The sequence below is a fragment of the Pleurodeles waltl genome, chromosome 8, assembly GCF_031143425.1.
Source record: "Pleurodeles waltl isolate 20211129_DDA chromosome 8, aPleWal1.hap1.20221129, whole genome shotgun sequence".
Lineage (NCBI taxonomy): Eukaryota > Metazoa > Chordata > Amphibia > Caudata > Salamandridae > Pleurodeles > Pleurodeles waltl.
This window is the reverse complement of record NC_090447.1, coordinates 74,555,885-74,578,128: the sequence shown is the minus strand read 5'-3', so window position 1 is coordinate 74,578,128 and position 22,244 is coordinate 74,555,885. Positions and strand designations below refer to the sequence as shown.

The window sequence follows — 22,244 nt, the reverse complement described above, 5'->3', positions numbered from 1 at the left end:
TCTGGGTCCTTGATGGAGTTTAGTCCCATATGTGCCCAGTCAACAGTGGTGAGGTCGAGTCCCCCACTGATAATACCTCTAACATCGAACACTGAGAAGTTGCCGCAACCATCGATGGCAGTCGATGTGAATGCTACACTGATGGGGTTGAATGCGCAACAGCTAACACAGAGGTTCAACAGTCTGAATTCCACACAAAGCTCAACAAGTGGGAAGGGGGAAGACTACCTGAATAGGGTAAGGTTGAGCATGGAAGCAGAAGAGTTGGTGGAAGGGACTATGTGTGTGAATAGGCTAGAGTCCTACTCGGAAGAAGAGCTGAGGTATCTATGTCCCAGGATTACGAGAGAAGTGAATAAGGTACACAGAAGGTTGCAAGAAATAGCTGACAAAAACGGGATTGAGATAGACAAGACAAAACACTTGAGCAGGAGCTATAGATTGGATTTCGGGACCACAGACTTTGAGCACATGAGGTCAGCAGGCATGAAGACGCACCTTAGAGAATTGCTGCAGAGTGCACAAGTGTGGAGGTGCTTAGACAAATGGGAAAGCAGGTGGGCAAAGAAAAAGGAAAAGAAGAAAGACAGTGTCCCAGAGCACAAGGAGAAAAGACCACAGAGTAGTGATACAGTAACCATGTTACCAATGAGGGAGACAGCAGGGGGAAAATTAGTACATGTACCGTGGCACAGAAGTGACATTCAGTCTTTTACGGATGATTTTCCCAAACTGAGAAAGAAACCGATTGAATGGTATCAACAGACTGATAGATTTGTGAAGCTTGCAAAATGTCTTTGGGAAGACCTGAACACCCTCTTTGAGATTGTGGTTCCGGCAGATTTGTGGGAAGAATGCAAAAGGGCTGTAGGTTGGCCGACAAGTGAACCAGAGAGAGACAGGGATACGGGTGCACCATCACCTATGGTGATGAGCTTGTACCACAAGGTGATTGAGCATTTGAAGACGAAGGTTGCCGCGAAAAATGTGGATTGGCAGAAGATTGATCGAACCGCCCAAGAGGCTAAAGAGTCGATTCATGGTTACTATGAGAGGTTGTTGAAGGCGTTCAAGAACTACAGTGGCACGGAAACAATAGAGGCGAAGGACATGCTTCATTTTGTGTTTAGATTTGTGGAAGGGTTGAGACCAGAGATAAGTCAGATGATAAAGACGCATTTGATTTGTTGGCAGTCGAAACCGATTGATGAAGTGTTGACTTATGCGAAATACTGTAGCGACGAAATTGAAGTGAAACAGAAAAGGTTGAAAGAGAAGGTGATGATGATGCAGCTTAAAGCAGCCCAGACAGGTTTGCAAGGGTTGCAAGGGTTCCAACAGCAGGTACCGCAACTGCAGCCGCAGGGAAATATGGTGTTCCAGCCACAGGCGAGAGGCAGAGGCAGAGGAGGTTTTGTGAATAATGGTCCGGATTTGAATACTGTTGTGACTTCGAATGGTATGCAGGCAATGAAAAGGGTGATGCCGTGTCACGCGTGCGGAATTGTCGGACATTGGAAACGCGAGTGCCCAATGATGGTGCAGGAAGGTGCAGGTCAGCAAAACAATGATGTCAATGCATTCCAGACAATGAGGGGACTGAAAATGAGAGGTCCAAACCCAAATTTTCAGACCATAAATCAGCTGCAAGGATTACAGCCTATGCAGCCGCAGCAGATGCAGATGCCTCGTATGCAGATGACGCAAATGCAGCCGATGCAACAGCAGTTTCCCATGGTACCTAATCAGCAAATGCAAATACCTTTGGCACCAATGAATCAGCAGCAAGTGATGGTTCCTCCACAGGTCTCGAGTCAGGTGATGAATACAAATGGCACAGTACAACAGTTTCCATTACACAGTGAGAGTGGAATAAACAATGTATGGGAGAGTGAAAGTTCAGATGAGGAGGGAAATTGTGTGCTTGCAGCATCCTTGGAAGTTGATCAAAAGGGTCCATATGTAGAGGGAAAAGTTATGGGTCATCGTGTTTCATTCTTGGTGGACACAGGGGCCACACGTTCAACTGTTAGGAGCATTGAAGTCCCAAATTTGCCCCTTTCAGGGAGAACAGTTCAAGTGGTGGGAGTAGCAAACAGGTACCTGACGAACCCAATCACAGATCCAGTACCAGTCAGCATTGGTAACTATCAAGGGTTACATAATTTTGTGGTATGTGACTCAAGCCCGATAGCACTGCTAGGGAGAGACCTATTGTGCAAATTGGGATGTTCGATTATGTGTTCGTACGATGGAATAAGAATTCAGACGAGCAGTGATGGGGAAGAGGAGGACAGTGTAGAAGGGGACGAGATGGAAGTTGTCGATGAAAATTATCCTCTGATTACCCTTCTTCCGATGTTAACTGAAGAAGATATTCCAGCTGAGTTACGGGAAACAGTCGGAAAAGAAGTGTGGGATATGACAGGAAAGGAAGTGGGATTGGTGAAAGGAGTGGAACCAGTGAAAGTGACCGTAAAACCCAATGTAGCCTTTCCCCAGACCCCACAATACCACATGGCACAAGACACCCTCATGAAAGTTGCCCAACTCATTGACGAGTTTGTAAAACAGGGAGTACTGAAAGAAGTGCTAAGCAGTCCATGTAATTCACCAATTATGGGTCTAATAAAGCCGAGTGGAAAGGTCCGAATAGTGCAGGACTTGAGGAAAATAAATGACATTATAGTCAAGTGCTGCCCTGTAGTACCGAATCCAGCTGTGATAATGTTTCAAATCCCTTGCGATGCCGAGTGGTTCTCAGTCATCGATTTGTCACAAGCTTTCTTTTCGGTGCCTCTTCATGAGGACAGCCAATTTCTCTTTTGTTTCAAATTCTTAGACAGAGTCTACAGTTGGTGTCGAATTCCTCAAGGGTTTTCTGAGTCACCGTCAATTTTCAATCAGATTCTAAAGAAAGACTTGGAAGCGTTAGAATTGCCATTCGAGTCAGTCCTAGTACAGTACATTGATGACTTACTGATTGCAGCTAAGACAGAAAGTGGCTGCACAGCTGATACCATTGCCCTACTGAACCATTTGGGAAGGAATGGACACAAGGTGTCTCCTTCAAAGTTGCAGTTCTGTCAGAAGAAAGTGAAATACTTGGGTCACCAAATAGAGAAAGGGTCACGGAGAATAATGAAGGAAAGAATAACAAGTGTACTTCAAATGAGTCCACCAAAGACAAGGAGGGAGGTGAGGAAGTTTTTGGGGATGGTGAGCTACTGTCGCCAGTGGATTCCCAACTTCTCGACTGTAGCAAAGCCTTTACTGAAACTGACCCAAAAGGATGCATTGGATGAAATTGAGCTGAAAGGAGATGAGATGGATGCTTTTATTGAATTGAAAGAATGCATGTGCAGGGCTCCAGCTTTAGGTATGCCTGATTACACAAAGCCTTTCACATTGTTTTGTCATGAACGTGATGCATGTTCTCTGTCTGTCTTGACCCAAGCCCATGGTGGCGTAAACAGACCAGTAGCATATTTTTCAGCTACTTTGGATCCGGTCGCAGCAGCACTTCCAGGGTGTTTGCGCGTCGTAGCAGCAGTTGGTATCAGCCTCACTCAGAGTGAAGGAATAGTGATGGGGCATCCATTAACAGTCATGGTCCCTCACTCAGTTGAGATACTTTTGACCCGCTCCCGAACGCAACACATGACTGGAGCAAGACTCACGAGGTATGAAACAATAATTCTGGGCTCACCGAATGTGCAGCTGAAAAGGTGCACTACGTTGAATCCAGCAACCTTGCTTCCTGGTGAAAATGCTGAAATTGAGAACGCTGAAGACGTCGAGCATGACTGCCTTCAGGTGACTGAATTTTGCACAAAACCCCGACCTGACATTAAGGATACCAAACTTGATGAAAATGACCAAATTATTTTTGTTGATGGGTCATGTTTAAGAGATGCAATGGGAATTTTGAAAGCAGGACATGCTGTATGTACTGTAACAGGTGTCTTGGAAGCGTCCTGGCTTCAAGGAGTCTATTCTGCACAAGTAGCAGAGCTTGTAGCCCTTACAAGAGCATGTCAACTGTCCACATTGATGAAGGTTACCATTTACACTGACAGTCAGTATGGGTTTGGAATTGTGCACGACTTTGGGCAATTATGGTCACAGAGAGGTTTCCTGACTTCTTCAGGGTCCCCAGTGAAAAACGGGGAGAGAATAAGGGAATTGTTACATGCCATTCAAATGCCAGCCGAAATTGCAGTGGTAAAGTGTAGTGCTCATACAAAAGGACAGGACTATGTTTCCTTGGGAAATGCATATGCGGATCAAGTCGCAAGATTTTGTGCCTTGAACTGTATACTGCTCAGGGATGAATGGAATTCGATAAGTGAGCCAGAGCTTGAACCAGCTGAAGCATTTGCTTTAAAGGTCGTAGATACAATGGATGAACTAAAAGCATTGCAGAATAGCGTCAGGGAGGATGAAAAGGCTTCCTGGATTAAGTCACAATGTACACAGAGACCAGATGAGTTATGGATTTCAAATGAGGGAAAATATGTTTTACCAAATTGTCTCTTATCGCAGCTAGCGCGGTTCTATCATGGGCAGGCTCACCTAGGGAGAGATGCCATGATAAGATTGTTCAAAACTGATTGGTTTAACCCCAGATTTCGTCCAGCTGCAGAAGCAGTTTGCCATCGTTGTGTCATTTGCCAGCAGATGAACCCAGGAAAGGGAACAGTTGTGAACGCGAGCCACATTGGCAGGGCCAGTGGCCCGTTCAGCAGAATGCAGATGGACTTTATTGAGATGCCTGTGCATGGAGGTCTGAAGTATGTGTTGGTGATTGTGTGCATTTTTAGTCACTGGATTGAAGCATACCCCACACGTAGAAATGACAGCCTTACAGTTGCAAAACTATTGTTGAGGGAGTTGATACCACGTTTCGGATTCCCGATCTCTTTAGAATCAGATAGGGGAAGTCACTTCAATAACGAGGTAATAAAGTTACTTTGCGCAGCGCTGAACATTGAGCAAAAACTGCATTGTAGCTATCGCCCAGAAGCATCAGGACTGGTGGAGCAAATGAATGGTACACTGAAATCAAGAATGGCGAAAATATGTGCATCGACAAATTTGAAATGGCCTGACGCATTGCCTTTGGTGTTAATGTCAATGAGAAACACCCCTGACAGAAAGACTGGATTGTCTCCGCACGAAATACTCATGGGCAGGGCCATGAGACTTCCTGCAGTTCCCGCAAACGCGCTTTTGAATATTACAGATGATATGGTGTTAGACTACTGCAAAGGTCTGGCTGACGTGGTTCGCTCTTTCTCTCACCAGGTGGAAGCAACCACCTTGCCACCGATCCAAGGTCCAGGACACACACTGAAAGCAGGTGACTGGGTCGTGATAAAGAAGCACGTGAGGAAGTCGTGTCTGGAACCCCGTTGGAAAGGCCCTTTCCAAGTGATCCTGACGACAACTACCGCTGTGAAGTGTGCGGGGGTTCCCAACTGGATTCACGCCAGTCACACAAAGAAAGTGTTGTGTCCCACAGATGAGGAAGTTGAAGCGCTGAAACTGCCAGTAGCTGATAATAAAGTGTCGAGCGCTGAGACCGAGCAAAACAGAACTGGAAGCGAACAAGCAGACATAGAGGAGAGAGAAATATTCTCTGAGGACGAAGCAACAGACTCACTTGGGGAAGACCAAGGAGAAACCTCAGACAGCGACGAAGCAGCTGAGGGCGACAAAGAACCTGAAGCAGCTGAAGGTGACAAAGAGCCTGAAGCAGCTGAAGGTGACAAAGAGCCTGAAGCAGCTGAAAGTGACACAGAGCCTGAAGAAAGTAACGGTGACAAAGGGCTCGAAAGAGGTGAAAAAGCAGGAGAGCCTGATCAGAGGAGGGCTTTCCCAGAAGCAGACGGTACCGAAAAGGAAAAGGAAAACGTGATTGTCTCTCCAGAACAAGGGGACAAAGAAGAACAGAACGAAACTGTTCAAACTTCTTCAGAAGAGATCGCAGGTCCATCAAATGGACACGGTGCAAAGAAAAGACAAAGTAGATCGCCAGTAAAACTAGGAACTAGAGAAAAGTTGAATGACGAAGGGCCAAGAGTGAAAGAGAAAAGAAAAGAAGTGTCTGTCGTGGTACCAACCTCAAGTGAAGGAAAAGACTTGACCAAAGAGGAAAGTACCAGTGAGGCAGAGTCAAAGAGAGATGCAAAATTGAAAAGGAAAAGGATACCGAACAGAAGATATTCCGGTCCTGAATGGGCATATGTGGTTCATGACGATTGGACTGACGAATTTGTATCTCTTAGACTCGAGAACGAAGAAGAAGAGATACCTATAGAAAAGAAAAGTTTTATGGACACTGTTGATTGAAAAGCTGATAAATTACATTGCTTGCTATAATCTAACGTGATACAACCAGCTGAGACATTGCTAAACCGGATGAGACATTTGCTAACTTGATAAGACTTTGAAAACCTGATTGACTCTTAAACACGATTTGAGACAACGTTGCCAACTGGGAAAAAAAAAAAAAATGAGTTATTGCCGAATTGAGACTGAGTTATTGCCGAATTGAGACAAATGCTGCTAACCGATAAGTGACTTGGCTCCTGAAGAAAACTGTGTGAACATTGCGCTCGTTCAACTTTGTAACTGATTGCTAAATCGTTTCTTTTTACAGGTGCTTCTAGCTCTCTGATTCTATACAGATCATGACGCAAAACGGTAGAAAGAAATATTGTAAATATGTGTGTATAGGCTTGGTAATTGCATGTGTACTAATAATAATGATAATGGTGCTTGCAATGCATGGTAAGAGTGAGAATGAGAAAATTGATGCTTCTACTTTTGCTCCTGTTACTGAACTAACCGCACTGAAAAGACTAGAATTAGATGAGAGACACTTGCATGATAAAAAGGAGCTTTCGTATAATGTTTTCTATCGCTTGCTAACAGAATATGTTGAGACTATGGATGCGAAAGATTGTTATGTGTGTACACAGATACCGACATCGGTAACGGAAGGGGTGACTTATCACCACATGCCTCTTACATATGGGATTACATGTAGTATAGTAACTTCTAGATTTTATGGTCAAACCAACATACAGTATTTTTACTCAAATTATGATGTTACCTTTGCATATGTTCCTATAATCACGCAGCTAAGACAGATTGCTAAAGATTGGGATGCTAAAATAATGAGGGAATTTTTCGAGCCAATGCAACCTTTTGAAACAGCTCATGCTCATAGGGAAAATCTTACCTGCTCCCTCTCTGCAGTAGAAATAAGCTTTTTAGATCGCACAGATGATAGAAGGGCACAAATGAATGCGAAATTAGAAAAAGAGCTACATAAGAGGACTTCAGTAGATAATTATGCTTTTGCTGCAATAAAGACACAAGGGAGAATAGCTTTAGATGCTTGGCATGTAGGGAAATTTTGTATATATCGAGGTGAATCTTATGACAACATTTTTGTAGGAGCGAATGAGTGTAAACACACGTTTATCTTTAAAGCCAAATGGACATTCATGCTGAACGGACTTGATCCTGTCATACCAGGTGTATATTACATTTGTGGGCATAATGCCTATTATCGTCTTCCAAAAGGATGGTGGGGGAGATGTTATTTGGGTATAGTGTTCCCAAAGGTTTATCAACTGGATGACCTATCGATGATTCCAAAGACATCTGGATCCCATCGTATCCAGAAAAGAGAGACCGCAGCTGCTGTGGTAGGAGATATATTTGGAGCCATGATTCCTTCATTGGGAGTTGTGTTGAATTCCATCAAAATAAGAAAGTTGTCTACTATAGTGGATAACATGTTGACAAAGTTTTCAGGTGCTATAATCCTGATAGATGCTGAATTTGCAGCGGAAAGAGCTATGACTCTTCAAAACAGGCTTGCCTTAGACATTATTTTAGCAAAGGATGGCGGCGTTTGCAAAATGCTTGGTGCACGACACTGTTGCACGTATATACCAGATAATAGTGTGAAGATTAAAACAATGCTTGCTAATCTAACAAAAGAGAGTGCAGATTTGAAGGAATTGAAAGAACCAGGAGTGTGGGAGAAGGTTGGAAAGGGACTTGCTTCAGTGGGAAATTGGCTTGGTGGCATTTGGAATGGAATTTTGCTAAAAATAATACAGGGAATTTTAATAGTTCTAATTTGCATATTTGGAATTTGGGGAATAAAAAGGGGAATAATAATGATCATGGAAAGAATTAAAAAAAGGAAGGAAGAGAAAATGGTGAAAAGAATGGCAGAAGAATACAAAGCAAGGACAAGGGGAACTAAAAGGCAAAGAGAACTGACAGAATTTTAATGGAATAAAATTTGTGGGAATAGTTTTGTGTGATGACAAGTAGTCATCAGAGGAGGGATTGATGAAGCTGAAATGAAGGTTTTTTTATTTATTAGTGCATAAACGTAGTGCTGCAATAATCAAGTGTGACTTTAATCGAACTAAATAAGATTGCACGGGGACAAAATATGCCCTCAGCGTAGTTTGCCAACATTTATAAGCGTGCTTCATATAATGTGATGTATTAGAATTGTACTAGTTTGACATAATCGTAAACGTGTGCCATGATTTGCTTGTTAGAAATGCTTTAGCTTAGCATAACTTTAGTGGAGGCTTTGGCCTAGTTGCCATGTCTCACGGTTTAGATGCTCGTATTTTTCCAATGTGCTAATAAACGTGTATTCTTGCTTGAAGCTGTACTTTTCCAGTGAGATCGTTCACATGCTTATCTTAAGGTTTCGTGCCAGCCTGGCATTTTTCTTCTTCACTCCAAGGTCAATCTGCAGGTGCAGACAATGGACGCTCTGAAAGTGAGTTAATTGGTAAAATATGTTGCAACTTACGTTCCCGACTCCAAGGATAATGTATGCTTAAGTAAAAGCTTGAGAACTGTTGTTTTTGATTGGACAATTTGAAGCTAACCTATGAACCCTCCAATGGAAGACCCTACTGGATTTGAACTGTTGTCTATTTAAACCAGGTGCACAAGGAAGAAAACGGCCATTATCTATCGGACATTATTGCCCATCTTCTACGATGCCAATTGATGTTCGACGCCATTTTGAGAGACTTTGATGCTTTCTCTAATCGAGAGAAAGAGACTTTAAGTAATTCTCGCCCTAGAGACTTTAACTTTGATTTGCCCCTTTGCATGAAGTAATAGTTGTCCTTTTATCTTGCCGCCGTGAGGCAATTGCCCCGTCCACCCTGCCCCTTTGCCCCCGTCCCATGCTGATCGAATCCGGTACCTGTGAGACGAAGACTCCCTTGAATGCTGATTGAATTTGGTAAATATGAAAGGAAAATTGTACAATTGCATTGTGTTTTCTTTTTTAGGTAACCAACTGCTGATTTTGATAAGAGCCCTAGTTAGGAGTTTTCTAAATTAATGTTGCTAAATTGTTTTTGCATGAAGACCCACATGCTGATTCTAATTTGAGGTTAGATGAGGATTCATTTGATGCACGATGCAATTTGAGACCTTGTTATGCTGACTAAATGTATGCAATTAGCCCATTACAGATTGTAGTTTTAGTGGTTTGCGTTGCCATCATAGAAGGCATTGTTATTCAAATGCTGCATAGATTGCATTTGTTTCGCCGTTATGGACAGCTATTAATGTTCATTTACATATATCATTTGGTGTTGAGACATATCTACATTGTGCTAGCTTTGTTAATATAGGGAAATAAATTCATTAACTTTGCATAAACTGGTGTGGTTATTCATGACCGAAAGGTCATGGTTTCGCCGAAATGTATTCTGGATTAATTGTGAAGTGTTATGTTGATCAAGGCATTGCTTATGTTCGTTATTGATTATTGATTATTGATTTGATTGATTACTCCCGAGTAAGGAGAGTCCCACTTGGTCAAAAGATTCATCGACCCAAGAGCGTCCACTACAGGTAAATTATTAAGCTGGGAACGCTCTATCAGGGTTAACAAGCAAATGTTCGAGTCCTAGTCCCTGCCGTCGTTTTCCGGTGATCGGCACCATGAAGAAGGACGAAGTGCACGCCAGGGACCGCGTGGCCAAAGCGACCACTGCCACCCAGGCCGAGGCCTCCCTGCCCAGGAATCTGACCATCAAGTAAACAGAAAGCTTCAAGGAGGTGAGTGCCCGTCACTCGGTGAGAGTCCAGGGGCCTAGGTGTTTGTCACAGAGTGATCGCAGAAACCACGAGGGGCCCAGAGCAGGACTGTCCAACTAATGGATGTTTTGGGTGAGAAGGAGTGCCGGGTTTCAGATATTCATTTATATACCGCGAATTCCTGGGTATATAAACGAGTCCTCGCAATTTGATGGAAGTCGAATTAGCCAAACTTTGTAATCCTGAACTGGTAGATTCCAAGTCTCCATGGCCTCTTTGAAGATCCTACATAAAAAGGTGCCGGGCAGTGGTCTGTGAGGCTTTCTGCTGCTAGAGATAAAACCTGGCAGTACGTCTCATTGCTTCCTAATTGTCATTAAAGTTATCCGGATCTAGCACTGTAGGTCAGTGAGCTGTGTATGTGCTTCCGCCGCTCGGACCCTGAGGCTTGGCATCTTCATTTCGGCGGCAGCACCCCCAGCCCTCACGAGTTTACAATTTCTGCTACTTGCTTTGGCCACGTTGGGCAGATGCGAGCTGCTGTATATACTCTACACCCCCCCGCGCCTCTCAGGGGCTGGGCCCAGGCATATTTTCAAAAGTAGCCTTTGTGCTCATATAGACGGAGGCTCCAAGCATTGCGATCACATTTCATGATTCTTAGACCATTACAGAGGCGTTAATGAGCACAGTTAAATATTTGTCCTTGCCTAGTCCTTTGTGAAGCTCTATAGTCTACTTCCAAGTAAAACTCCTCATCCGTCGTTTTAAAGCTATACAAACAGTTCCTTTTTCCATTTCCCCTTGTCTCTATAATAAGCTGCAGCTTGTTTTTGTTTCTTTTTGGTTTTGTTTTTTTCTGATGACCTGGGTTTTTCCTAAACTGGGGATGCCATGGCCTGTTAGCAGGCATAGTGCACGTTCCGCGACCGTCTTCGCAGCTAGTGGTAGGCAATTACCTGTATTTTGTAAGGTGTTGTATGAAAGGAGAGAAGGTTAGCACTCCCCTTGACAAGGATGGAAGAGGTCCTAGTGGCCTTTACAACACATATACGGTTAAGGCACTGCCACTTACTTCGTGGCGTCTAACCATGTTTTTCGAATATACGTTGTCAGTTTGTCTGTTGGGCATGGTGCTCTGGTTCCGTCAGAGTAGTGAGGAAGTAGTTAAGATTGCATGCCCATCCAGTCCTTGGCCTCTCATCCAGTACAGGCAAGGCTGTCCTCGTGCAGTGATTTTGGAATTACCTGAGCTTGACTCCTGTCTCCGTGAGCTGGGAAGCCAGTGAACAAGACTAACAGAGGGTGGGCCGCCACCCAACAAACAAGTTATTGTACCCTTAGAGGCATGCCTATTGCGCCACATGTGTGTGCTTCCTAGCGTGGCCAGTAAAAGAGATGCACTTTGCACCCTGCGGATTTTTGGGTTTGACGTCAAATCCCATTTTTTGTGCAGAAGTAGTCCTAATGTTTGCCTGCTCGCCATGGAATAGCAGGTTACACATGACAGTCTGCAGCCATGTGTCAACCTTTTGGATTGTCTTCCCTCTGTGCTGTACAAGGACAGAATTCTTTGGAGCGAAGGCTACCGACTGAGCAGTGAGAGGGAGAGACCGTTCTGAGTTAAAGAACTTGGCGTTGTGGTCAATGTGAACCTGATATACAGACCAGCGTCAATAAATCAATCCACCTGATATTAGGGCAGCAAAAAGGGCTGTGCCAGAGCGTCTAAGATGATCAAAAAAAAAAAAATGCCAGCAGGCATCAAGAACAAAAATAGTAGTGACATGCATCACTCATAAATGTCCCATTTAGATTTGAGTGAAATAGCAATGTGCATCAAAGGAAAGGATTAAAAGTTCAACTGTGATTGTTAAAATCGCACAGTAATCCCTGGTGTGTCAGAAAGGGGTACACGTCCGAACTGCACAGTATGAAACTAGAAAAACTGGGATCAATCCTGGCTTTCCTGCGTAAGCAAATTGTCTGATCCTACGCTACTTTATTTCACAGAAGCTCCGTTTTTGTTCATTTTCACACATATATTACCTTCAAATTCGTGCTTTAAGTATGTGCGCTCTTAGTTGGGTAAAGCGCCTGTCTGATAAATAGGAGGTCACGAGTTCAGATCTCAGCAGTGCCTAAACTTTTAATTGTTAGCATTGTCATTAGGGCGGGAATCGTTCCAGTGCATGTTTAAAAACTCAATTTTAATAATACTTCTCAAAGCGGAGATCCAATACAATGTACTAAGATGAAACTCTTTACCTGTTAGAGAAATACACTTGAGTGTTAAGGAGAGTTTAGCACATGTTACACGATGTTAGTTGCATGAATTACAGCCATATAGTTCCAAGGCCCGGCTCGTGCTGAGTCTTATAGCCCGAGTCGACCCTTGTCTCAGCTCCGCTCTCCTTGTTAATCTGTTGGATGCCAGTAAGATATCTCATTAGATCAAGACACTTGCTAAGGAAACATGTGACCTGATTGCGAGTCCCTGCTCCATAGCTCAGCAGCTTTACCCCTCTGTTGTACAGATGTGTGCACTCCTAAGCAGCATACATTCAGTCTCATTAAGATCTGTGCTTTAAATGGGCTGTTACGGTCCGGTACTGAGTACCGGCACTTTTTTATGTTTAGATAGAGAATACCTGCACTTATCAAGCAAAGCGCAATACTTTTAATTGGGGAGTACCGGCATTTCTCAGAAACAAGCAGGTACTCTGCTACAGAGTACCTGCACTTCTAATTTTCCATTTCAAGCACTGAGTAAGATAGCTCAGTGGGTTCATGCAATCAATGCTTTGGCATGTACTCCAAGTCCGACTTTTAGGAGCTTTAAATAATAGGTGTTAATTTTGTCATTACCTCACTTTCCTACGCCCAATTGTAGGTGGGCGGGAAGTGGGGGAGGTGGAAGCCACAGGACCTTTCCACCCAGTCATCCACCCAGTCATCCACCCATGTTCACGGCCACTGACAGGGATGAGTGCTGGGTGTAGGGTGGTAAAAAATCGTTGCTAATCAGCAACTAGGCAACAAAAAGTATACAGCAGCTAGGTCCTGCAATAAAACGGAAAACAGAACACCACAATAGCTTTTCTTCTGAATTTATGCCCTCATTATCTGCCCGTCGAGCGCTACCCCCTGCTAAACTTGTTTTCCTAAAGCCGGTGGAGCAGACTTAAAGGCCCCAGAATCAATATTAGGTCTGCCCTGGGCCCGCTCTGGGCGGCTGGTGTTTGCGAAGAGTTAAACGGGCAAAAAATCGGGCCAGTGGTGAGCGCAGCACCCCTCTTCGTCCCTACCCGGAAAGGCCGATCCGAGGCGGTTATTTGGGGTTGGGAAGGTAGCGAAGGAGTGCTTCGGAATGGTGGTTTGCATTTTAAGATTTTGCTTGAACACACATTTTTCCTCTGATTTCTTAGGAATGTAACTTTGTAGTCCAAAGAACCACAAGCGAGGACCCCAATGAGCTTCTTACATATTTTACTGGCAGATGCTTGGGTAGGTTGGTTGGTGAGAGATCACACAATGTTAACACTTCATGGTGTGTTGGAAGAGGCCTTGCTCCGCGTGGGGTCCATGCTGGGGGAGCTAGTCAGTAGCTATGGGGTTACAAATTTTCGTTCACTGCAGGTGCCCAGCTGATGAATTTCGGTCATAGCTGCCGGTGGTGGCCGCTCCCGTAATAAATAGCTACCTATGGAGATGACGATCACCCCAGGCTGTATTTTTGACACTGTTCTGAAGAGGACGAATGCTCTTGTGTAGACATACATCATCAGTTTCCTAGGTTCGCCTACACACAAGAAAGTTACTTAGAGGCGGGGGAGACCGCTTAGTGCTTTAGAGCCATTATGTATAAATACATGGCACTGAAAAATTGTTGACTCATTAATCCCCCCCATAGAACCTCTCGCAGGGGATGCAGCCACAATTTCCGTGGAGATGGGCTCCCGTGGACACTGTTATGCTGTTATACTGAGGGCTCCTTCGTTTTTGCTGCGGCCCGCGGAAGACACTGTTAGATACATTGGGAACCCCCCCCCTTGTGCTATGCCTCGCACAGATTATAATATGGAGCTACAGGCACAATAAGACCAAATGTTCATGTAACCCAAGTTGGGTCTACATGAAGCGCCCTGTCTATGAATGGCCTACACAACCATGTTGTTGTCCTGGACTGCCGGCCCAACTCCTCCAAGCTGGTCACGACCTAAGAGAGGGTGAGGGACAGCCATTAAAATTTTGAGCTGCACATGGCCCGCTCTCCCCTCCCCCCCCCCTGTACCCCGGTAGATAATTTGGGGATTGTCCACGGTGGTTCGGTAAAAATTCTGGTGCCCTAAAGGGTGCGTGGTTTTGATAATGGTTTTCTTCAGACAGGGCGACTGCCTTAGGAGCAGCTGGGGTGGCCCAGCTGGTTATGTGCCAGTCATTCCGTAGAAGGGCAGCCGCTGGGAAATTGAATGCCAGTGGCCGGTGGTCATTCGTCTGCTATTGATGTTATAGTCGGTCTGTGCTGCAATGACAAAAGCTATTTGTGCTGTGCTTCACTTCTGTACGACATACTCATGCTTGTTTCCTTTGTTTCAGTAGCAGAACGTATTAAATGGTATGGGTGCTCGGTCACTCCTGTGTCCGGCGGGTGGCTTCAAGGTTGCTACCGCTCCACAAGCCTCAGCCGGCATTGGTTTTGCAGCGTACCAAGCGGTGTGGGATCGGTGCTCTGAGACATGCAGCTGCAGCAACTGGTCCAGTCGGTGGGGGGGTACAGGGGACTTCTGTTCCCGGAACTCATTGCCGTACGGAGGGGAGACTTGGACCTGGGAGAGGCAAGTATACCATGGTAGTGCCTTGGTCCAGGGTGCGCGGGGAACATCCCACACAGTCTGTTTGAGGGTGCAGTCAGGTACTTTTCTCTGACGCGGGCACAAACTGTTGCCTTGAGGACAACTGGGCCTTTTCCTACAGTTCGGTTGGTGGTGGGGAGGGCGAAGGACCTCTGGGCCCCTGGTCGCCCTCGTGGCGGGAAATGAGATAATAAATTCACCCTAAGCAACAGAGGGGTACCCAAGGCAGTGTACCCTGGATAACACCGAAGGTAGGATCCTGCAGTCCTGAATCAACCAGTGGATGTACACACCAGCTTGGGGGTTAGGGTGCCCAGATCGCTGGGGTAGGCACGGGGCTCCCGCTCCTGGCCACCCTGTTGCACCCCCACGGCAGCTTGGTGTTGGGGTGGGGGCGGAACCTGGAGCACGAGGACAAGGGACGTTGAGGTGTTGGGAACCGCCCCCCCAAGGATACAGGTGAAGTACGGTTCACCTGTGTGGTCCAACGGTGTTCGGGACGCAGGAGGATCCTTGGATGTGTCGTTATCGTGATTTATGACAGGATTGAATTTTGATTTACAGGAAATGTTTTTTATGATTTGTGATTTTAAGTAATTGTCATTTGTAATGAAAATGTCACTTACCCAGTGTACATCTGTTCGTGGTATCAGTCGCAGTAGATTTGCATGTTTTGCAATAGCTCGCCATCTGGTGTTGGGCCGGAGTGTTACAAGTTGTTTTTCTTCGAAGAAGTCTTTCGAGTCACGGGACCGAGTGACTCCTCCTTTTGTCTCCATTGCGCATGGGCGTCGACTCCATCTTCGATTGTTTTTCCCCGCAGAGGGTGAGGTAGGAGTTGAATTGTAGTAATAGTGCCCATGCAATGGAGTGACTAAGTATGCACCTATTTAAGGTCGAGATGATACATATATAAATAGTTGAAGGTAACTTCCAAACTGCTACAGGCTCCCGGGGAGGCGGGTGGGCACATGCGAATCTACTGCGACTGATGCCACGAACAGATGTACACTGGGTAAGTGACATTTTCAGTTCGATGGCATCTGTCGCTGTAGATATGCATGTTTTGCATAGACTAGTAAGCAGTTATCTCCCCAAAAGCGGTGGATCAGCCTGTAGGAGTGGAAGTAGTCTGAAATAATGTTCTTAATACGGCTTGACCTACTGTGGCTTGTTGTGCGGATAACACGTCTACACAGTAGTGCTTGGTGAATGTGTGAGGCGTAGACCATGTGGCTGCCTTACATATTTCTTGCATTGGGATGTTTCCTAGAAAGGCCATGGTAGCACCTTTCTTTCTGGTTGAGTGTGCCCTTGGTGTAATGGGCAGCTGTCGTTTAGCTTTAAGGTAGCAGATTTGGATGCATTTAACTATCCATCTGGCTATACCTTGTTTTGATATTGGGTTTCCTGCATGAGGTTTTTGAAATGCAATAAATAGTTGTTTAGTCTTTCTGATGTTTTTTGTTCTGTCAATGTAATACATCAATGCTCTTTTGACATCTAATGTATGTAGTGCCCTTTCAGCTACGGTATCTGGCTGTGGAAAGAACACTGGAAGTTCCACTGTTTGATTTAGATGGAACGGTGAAATAACCTTTGGCAAAAATTTAGGATTGGTCCTTAGGACGACCTTATTCTTGTGTAGTTGTATAAAAGGTTCCTGTATTGTAAACGCCTGAATCTCGCTTACTCTTCTTAGGGAAGTAATGGCGATGAGAAATGCCACCTTCCAGGTTAGGAACTGTATTTCGCAGGAGTGCATGGGTTCAAAAGGTGGACCCATAAGTCTAGTTAGGACAACATTTAGGTTCCATGAAGGAACAGGTGGTGTTCTTGGTGGTATAATTCTCCTAAGGCCCTCCATGAATGCTTTAATGACTGGTATCTTATATAGGGAAGTTGAATAGGTAGTCTGCAGGTATGCAGATATTGCTGCAAGGTGTATTTTAATGGAAGAGAAAGCCAGGTTAGATTTTTGTAAGTGAAGCAAGTAACCCACTACATGTTCTGGAGTTGTGTGTAATGGTTGTATTTGATTAATATGGCAGTAGCAAACAAACCTCTTCCATTTACTTGCATAGCAGTGCCTGGTGGATGGCCTTCTGGCTTGTTTTATGACTTCCATACATTCTTGGGTAAGTTGTAAGTGCCTGAATTCTAGGATTTCAGGAGCCAGATTGCTAGATTCAGCGATGCTGGATCTGGGTGTCTGATCTTTTGGTTGTGCTGTGTCAACAGATCTGGCCTGTTGGGCAATTTGATGCAGGGTACTACTGATAGGTCTAGCAGCGTTGTGTACCAGGGTTGCCTTGCCCAAGTTGGTGCTATTAATATGAGTTTGAGTTTGTTTTGACTGAGTTTGTTTACCAGGTAAGGAAGGAGAGGGAGAGGAGGAAAAGCGTAAGCAAATATCCCTGACCAGTTCATCCATAGGGCATTGCCTTGGGACTGTTTGTGTGGGTATCTGGATGCAAAGTTTTGGCATTTTGCGTTCTCCTTTGTCGCAAACAAGTCTATCTGAGGTGTTCCCCAGAGTTTGAAATAAGTGTTCAGAATTTGGGGGTGAATTTCCCATTCGTGGACCTGTTGGTGATCTCGAGAGAGATTGTCTGCGAGTTGATTTTGGATCCCTGGTATAAATTGTGCTATTAGGCGAATTTGGTTGTGAATTGCCCAACGCCAAATCTTTTGTGCTAGCAGGCTTAACTGCGTGGAGTGCGTCCCCCCTTGCTTGTTTAGATAATACATTGTTGTCATGTTGTCTGTTTTGACGAGAATGTATTTGTGAACTATTATTGGTTGGAAAGCTTTTAGTGCTTGAAAAACTGCTAGAAGTTCTAGGTGATTTATATGCAGTTTTGTTTGATGTACGTTCCATTGTCCTTGTATGCTGTGTTGATCGAGGTGTGCTCCCCACCCTGTCATGGAAGCATCTGTTGTTATTACGTATTGTGGCACTGGGTCTTGGAAAGGCCGCCCTTTGTTTAAATTTATGTTGTTCCACCACAGAAGCGAGAGGTAAGTTTGGCGGTCTATTAACACCAGATCTAGAAGGTGACCCTGTGCTTGTGACCATTGTGATGCTAGGCACTGTTGTAAGGGCCTCATGTGCAGTCTTGCGTTTGGGACAATGGCTATGCATGAAGACATCATGCCTAGGAGTTGTAATACCATCTTTGCCTGTATCTTTTGTGTTGGATAAATGCGTTGTATGATGGTGTTGAAATTTCGAATTCTTTGTGGACTTGGAGTGGCTACTCCTTTTGATGTGTCTATTATGGCTCCCAGGTATTGTTGTACCTTGCGCGGCAGAATTTTGGATTTTGTGAAATTGACGGTGAACCCTAGTTTGAAGAGGGTTTGTATGATATGATTTGTGTGATTTGAGCACTCTATTAACGAATTGGCCTTGATTAGCCAGTCGTCTAGATATGGGAACACATGTATTTGCTACCTTCTTATGTGTGCAGCGACTACCGCTAGACATTTGGTAAAGACTCTTGGTGCGGTTGTTAATCCGAAAGGCAGTACCTTGAATTGGTAATGTATTCCCTTGAATACAAACCTTAGGTATTTCCTGTGCGATGGGTGTATTGGTATATGGAAATAAGCATCCTTGAGATCTAAAGTTGCCATGTAGTCGTGTAGTTTTAGCAATGGCAATACTTCTTGTAGTGTGACCATGTGAAAGTGGTCTGATTTGATGAAAGTGTTCACTACTCTGAGGTCTAGGATTGGTCTCAGCGTTTTGTCCTTCTTTGGTATCAGAAAGTACAGTGAGTAAACTCCTGTGTTTATTTGTGTGTTTGGCACTAATTCGATTGCATTCTTTTGCAATAGTGCCTGCACTTCTATCTCCAGGAGATTGGAATGGTGTGTTGTCAAATTTTGTGCTTTTGGTGGTATGTTTGGAGGGAATTGTAGAAATTCTATGCAATAACCATGTTGGATAATTGCTAGAACCCAAGTGTCTGTAGTGATTTCCTCCCATGCTTTGTAATAATGACTTATTCTTCCCCCCACTGGTGTTGTGTGGAGGGGGTGAGTGACATGTGAGTCACTGTTTAGTAGTAGGGGTTTTGGGGCTCTGAAATCTTCCTCTATTTCTAGGGAATTGCCCTCCTCTATATTGTCCCCGAAAACCTCCTCTATACTGTCCCTGTTAACTGGACGGTGTTGCTTGTGAGGTGCTGGCTTGTGTGCTCTGACCCCGAAACCCCCCTCGAAAGGGTGTTTTACGGAATGTGCTGTAATTCCCTCTGCTCTGCGGGGAGTAGAGTGCGCCCATGGCTTTGGCAGTGTCCGTATCTTTTTTGAGTTTCTCAATCGCTGTGTCCACTTCTGGACCGAACAGTTCTTTTTCGTTAAAAGGCATATTGAGAACTGCTTGTTGAATCTCTGGTTTAAATCCAGACGTTCGGAGCCATGCATGCCTTCTGATAGTTACAGATGTATTAATTGTCCGTGCAGCTGTATCTGCAGCGTCCATGGAGGAGCGGATCTGGTTGTTGGAAATGGTCTGTCCCTCCTCAACCACTTGTTTTGCCCTATTTTGTAAGTCCTTGGGCAGATGTTCAATGAGATGTTGCATCTCGTCCCAGTGGGCTCTGTCATAGCGCGCAAGTAGTGCCTGGGAGTTCGCGATGCGCCACTGGTTTGCAGCTTGTGCCGCGACTCTCTTACCAGCTGCATCGAACTTGCGGCTTTCTTTATCTGGGGGTGGTGCATCTCCAGATGTGTGAGAGTTGGCCCTTTTCCTAGCTGCTCCTACAACGACAGAGTCTGGTGGCAGCTGTGTAGTGATGAAAACCGGGTCTGTAGGAGGCGCCTTATACTTTTTTTCCACCCTTGGTGTGATTGCCCTACTTTTGACCGGCTCCTTAAAGATTTCTTTTGCGTGCCGGAGCATACCAGGGAGCAGGCTTTGGTATGAGCTGTGGGTGGAGGAGAGTGTGTTGAATAAAAAATCATCCTCGACCTGTTCTGAGTGGAGGCTTACGTTGTGAAATTGTGCTGCTCTAGCCACCACTTGAGAATACGCGGTGCTGTCCTCTGGTGGAGATGGCTTCGTAGGGTATGCCTCCGGACTGTTATCTGACACTGGGGCGTCGTATAGGTCCCATGCGTCTTGATCTTGGTCACCCTGGCTTATGGTGGTGTGAGCTGGGGAGTGTGATGGAGTTCGTGCTGGTGAGACGTTAATCACGGGTGGAGGAGAGGGAGGTGGGGTAACTCTTTTCACCACTTTTGGTTGTGGTGTCTGTTCAGTTTGGAACTCCAACCTTCTCTTTCTTCTAATGGGGGGAAGGGTGCTTATTTTTCCTGTCCCCTGCTGTATGAAAATACGCTTTTGCGTATGGTCCACATCAGTTGATTGTAGCTCTTCCTGAAACCTATGCTTTTGCATTTGTGAGGTTAGCGAGTGCTCTTCTGTATAAGAGCCTGAAGCTGGGTCGCTTGCAGTTTGTTTCGGCACCGAAACCCTGTCTGCGTGTTTTTTCGGCTCCGAGGTGACTTTTTTCTTTTTCGGGGCCGAAACCTCTCGGCGTCGATCATCTTCGGTGCCGCTGTCTCGGCGTCGAGCCGTGTCCACACCGGCATCTCGGTGTCGAGGCTTGTCTTCAGCACTTTCTCGGTCCCGAGAAGGCTGCGTGCCGGTGTCTCGACCGGAGTCGGACGATCTCGGCACTGTTTGGGCCTTTTTCGGTGCCGACGGTCGGTCACCGAATTTATGGGTGGAGCCATGGCCTGATGGCAGTGGCGTCCCCTGGGCCTTGTAAATCTTCCTCTGTGTGGTTTTCGACGTCTTACTCACGGTTTGTGTATCGTCGAATCCTTCGGAGTCTGATTCTTGGATCGAGAAGGTACCTTCCTCTTCCTGTTCCTCGAACTCTCGGTGGGCTGTCGGCACGGACGCCATCTGAAGTCTTCTGGCTCGACGGTCTCGGAGTGACTTTCGGGACCGGAACGCACAACAGGCCTCGCAGGTGTCTTCACTGTGCTCAGGTGACAGGCACAGGTTACAGACCAAGTGTTGGTCTGTATAGGGGTATTTATTGTGGCATTTGGGGCAGAAACGGAACGGGGTCCGTTCCATCGGCGTTCTTCAGCACGCGGTCGGGCCGACCAGGCCCCGACGGGGGATCGAAAAACTACCCCCGAAGGGCACCGGAGCTCTTCGATCTTCGATGCGGTGTTGAATCTAACTACGCCGACCCCGAACGCAACAATACCGACGAAAATCTTCCGAAATTAGCTAACTTTCCGTTCCGAAACTCGGAGCGACAGGAACACGTCCGAACCCGATGGCGGAAAAAAAACAATCGAAGATGGAGTCGACGCCCATGCGAAATGGAGACAAAAGGAGGAGTCACTCGGTCCCGTGACTCGAAAGACTTCTTCGAAGAAAAACAACTTGTAACACTCCGGCCCAACACCAGATGGCGAGCTATTGCAAAACATGCGTATCTACAGCGACAGATGCCATCGAACATAAAATTATTCTACTGCCAAAAACAATCATACTCTGTCGGTCTTCGTTTGCCGGGTGTTGGGGCGGGGGCCTACTGGAGGCATCCGGGTACTACTGTCCTTGTTCGTGTCCTGATGGGTCATACTGCTTTCTACAGGCATTCCTCTAAGAATCTTCCATGACGAGAATCGACACCATCATCCTTCCCACTAATAATCTAGGATTTCACAATACTCCTCTATCCAGCATTACCACCCAGAGGATCCCACTGGGAAACACAGAAGGATTACTTGGAAGCAGATCCAGTGGTTTTACTCAACTAATTATCCTCTTCCCAGCCTCCCACTTCCGCAGTGCATCAGCACTTGGCAAAATGTGCATCCTCGGCTTGGTGACTGCGTCCACCACTGATTTATGAGATGATGCTACTGGCTATTGGTTGTAAAATACAATCATTTGGTATAAGGAGAACTGTGGCGACCCCCCCACTCCCACCATGCTGCAGATTAGGAAATACACTTTTTAAAAACATATGGCTTAGCCATTGTTTGACAAATTGTTTCTTCTTATTGCTATGGGCACGAGTGACATGCTGCCCTCTTCATCGTCGGTACCACAGCACACAACGACAGAGGCGATACACTCCAGTGGATGAACACATAACTAAGGACTCGGGTTCTGATCCAGACTTTTGCATTTGACCAAAAAGTTGCGTGTTTCGGGGAAAATCACTCATCTACCTTCAGCTGAAAATAAGTAAAAACTTACAATAGAGTGTTGCCTAGTACTGTCCCACCATCACA

At 45.5% G+C, this 22,244-nt stretch overlaps 1 protein-coding gene and 1 non-coding gene across 3 annotated transcripts in view; one reads left to right on the top strand and one right to left on the bottom strand.

The window, feature by feature from the left end:
- The window catches only part of INPPL1 (inositol polyphosphate phosphatase like 1), an 818,513-nt gene that overhangs the window by 637,419 nt on the left and 158,850 nt on the right, over positions 1 to 22,244 (bottom strand). The gene's annotated exons all lie outside the window — the stretch shown is intronic.
- LOC138252486 (U6atac minor spliceosomal RNA) lies at positions 11,084 to 11,211 on the top strand. Its single transcript, XR_011195221.1, has one exon. It is a non-coding gene; the product is annotated as a U6atac minor spliceosomal RNA (small nuclear RNA).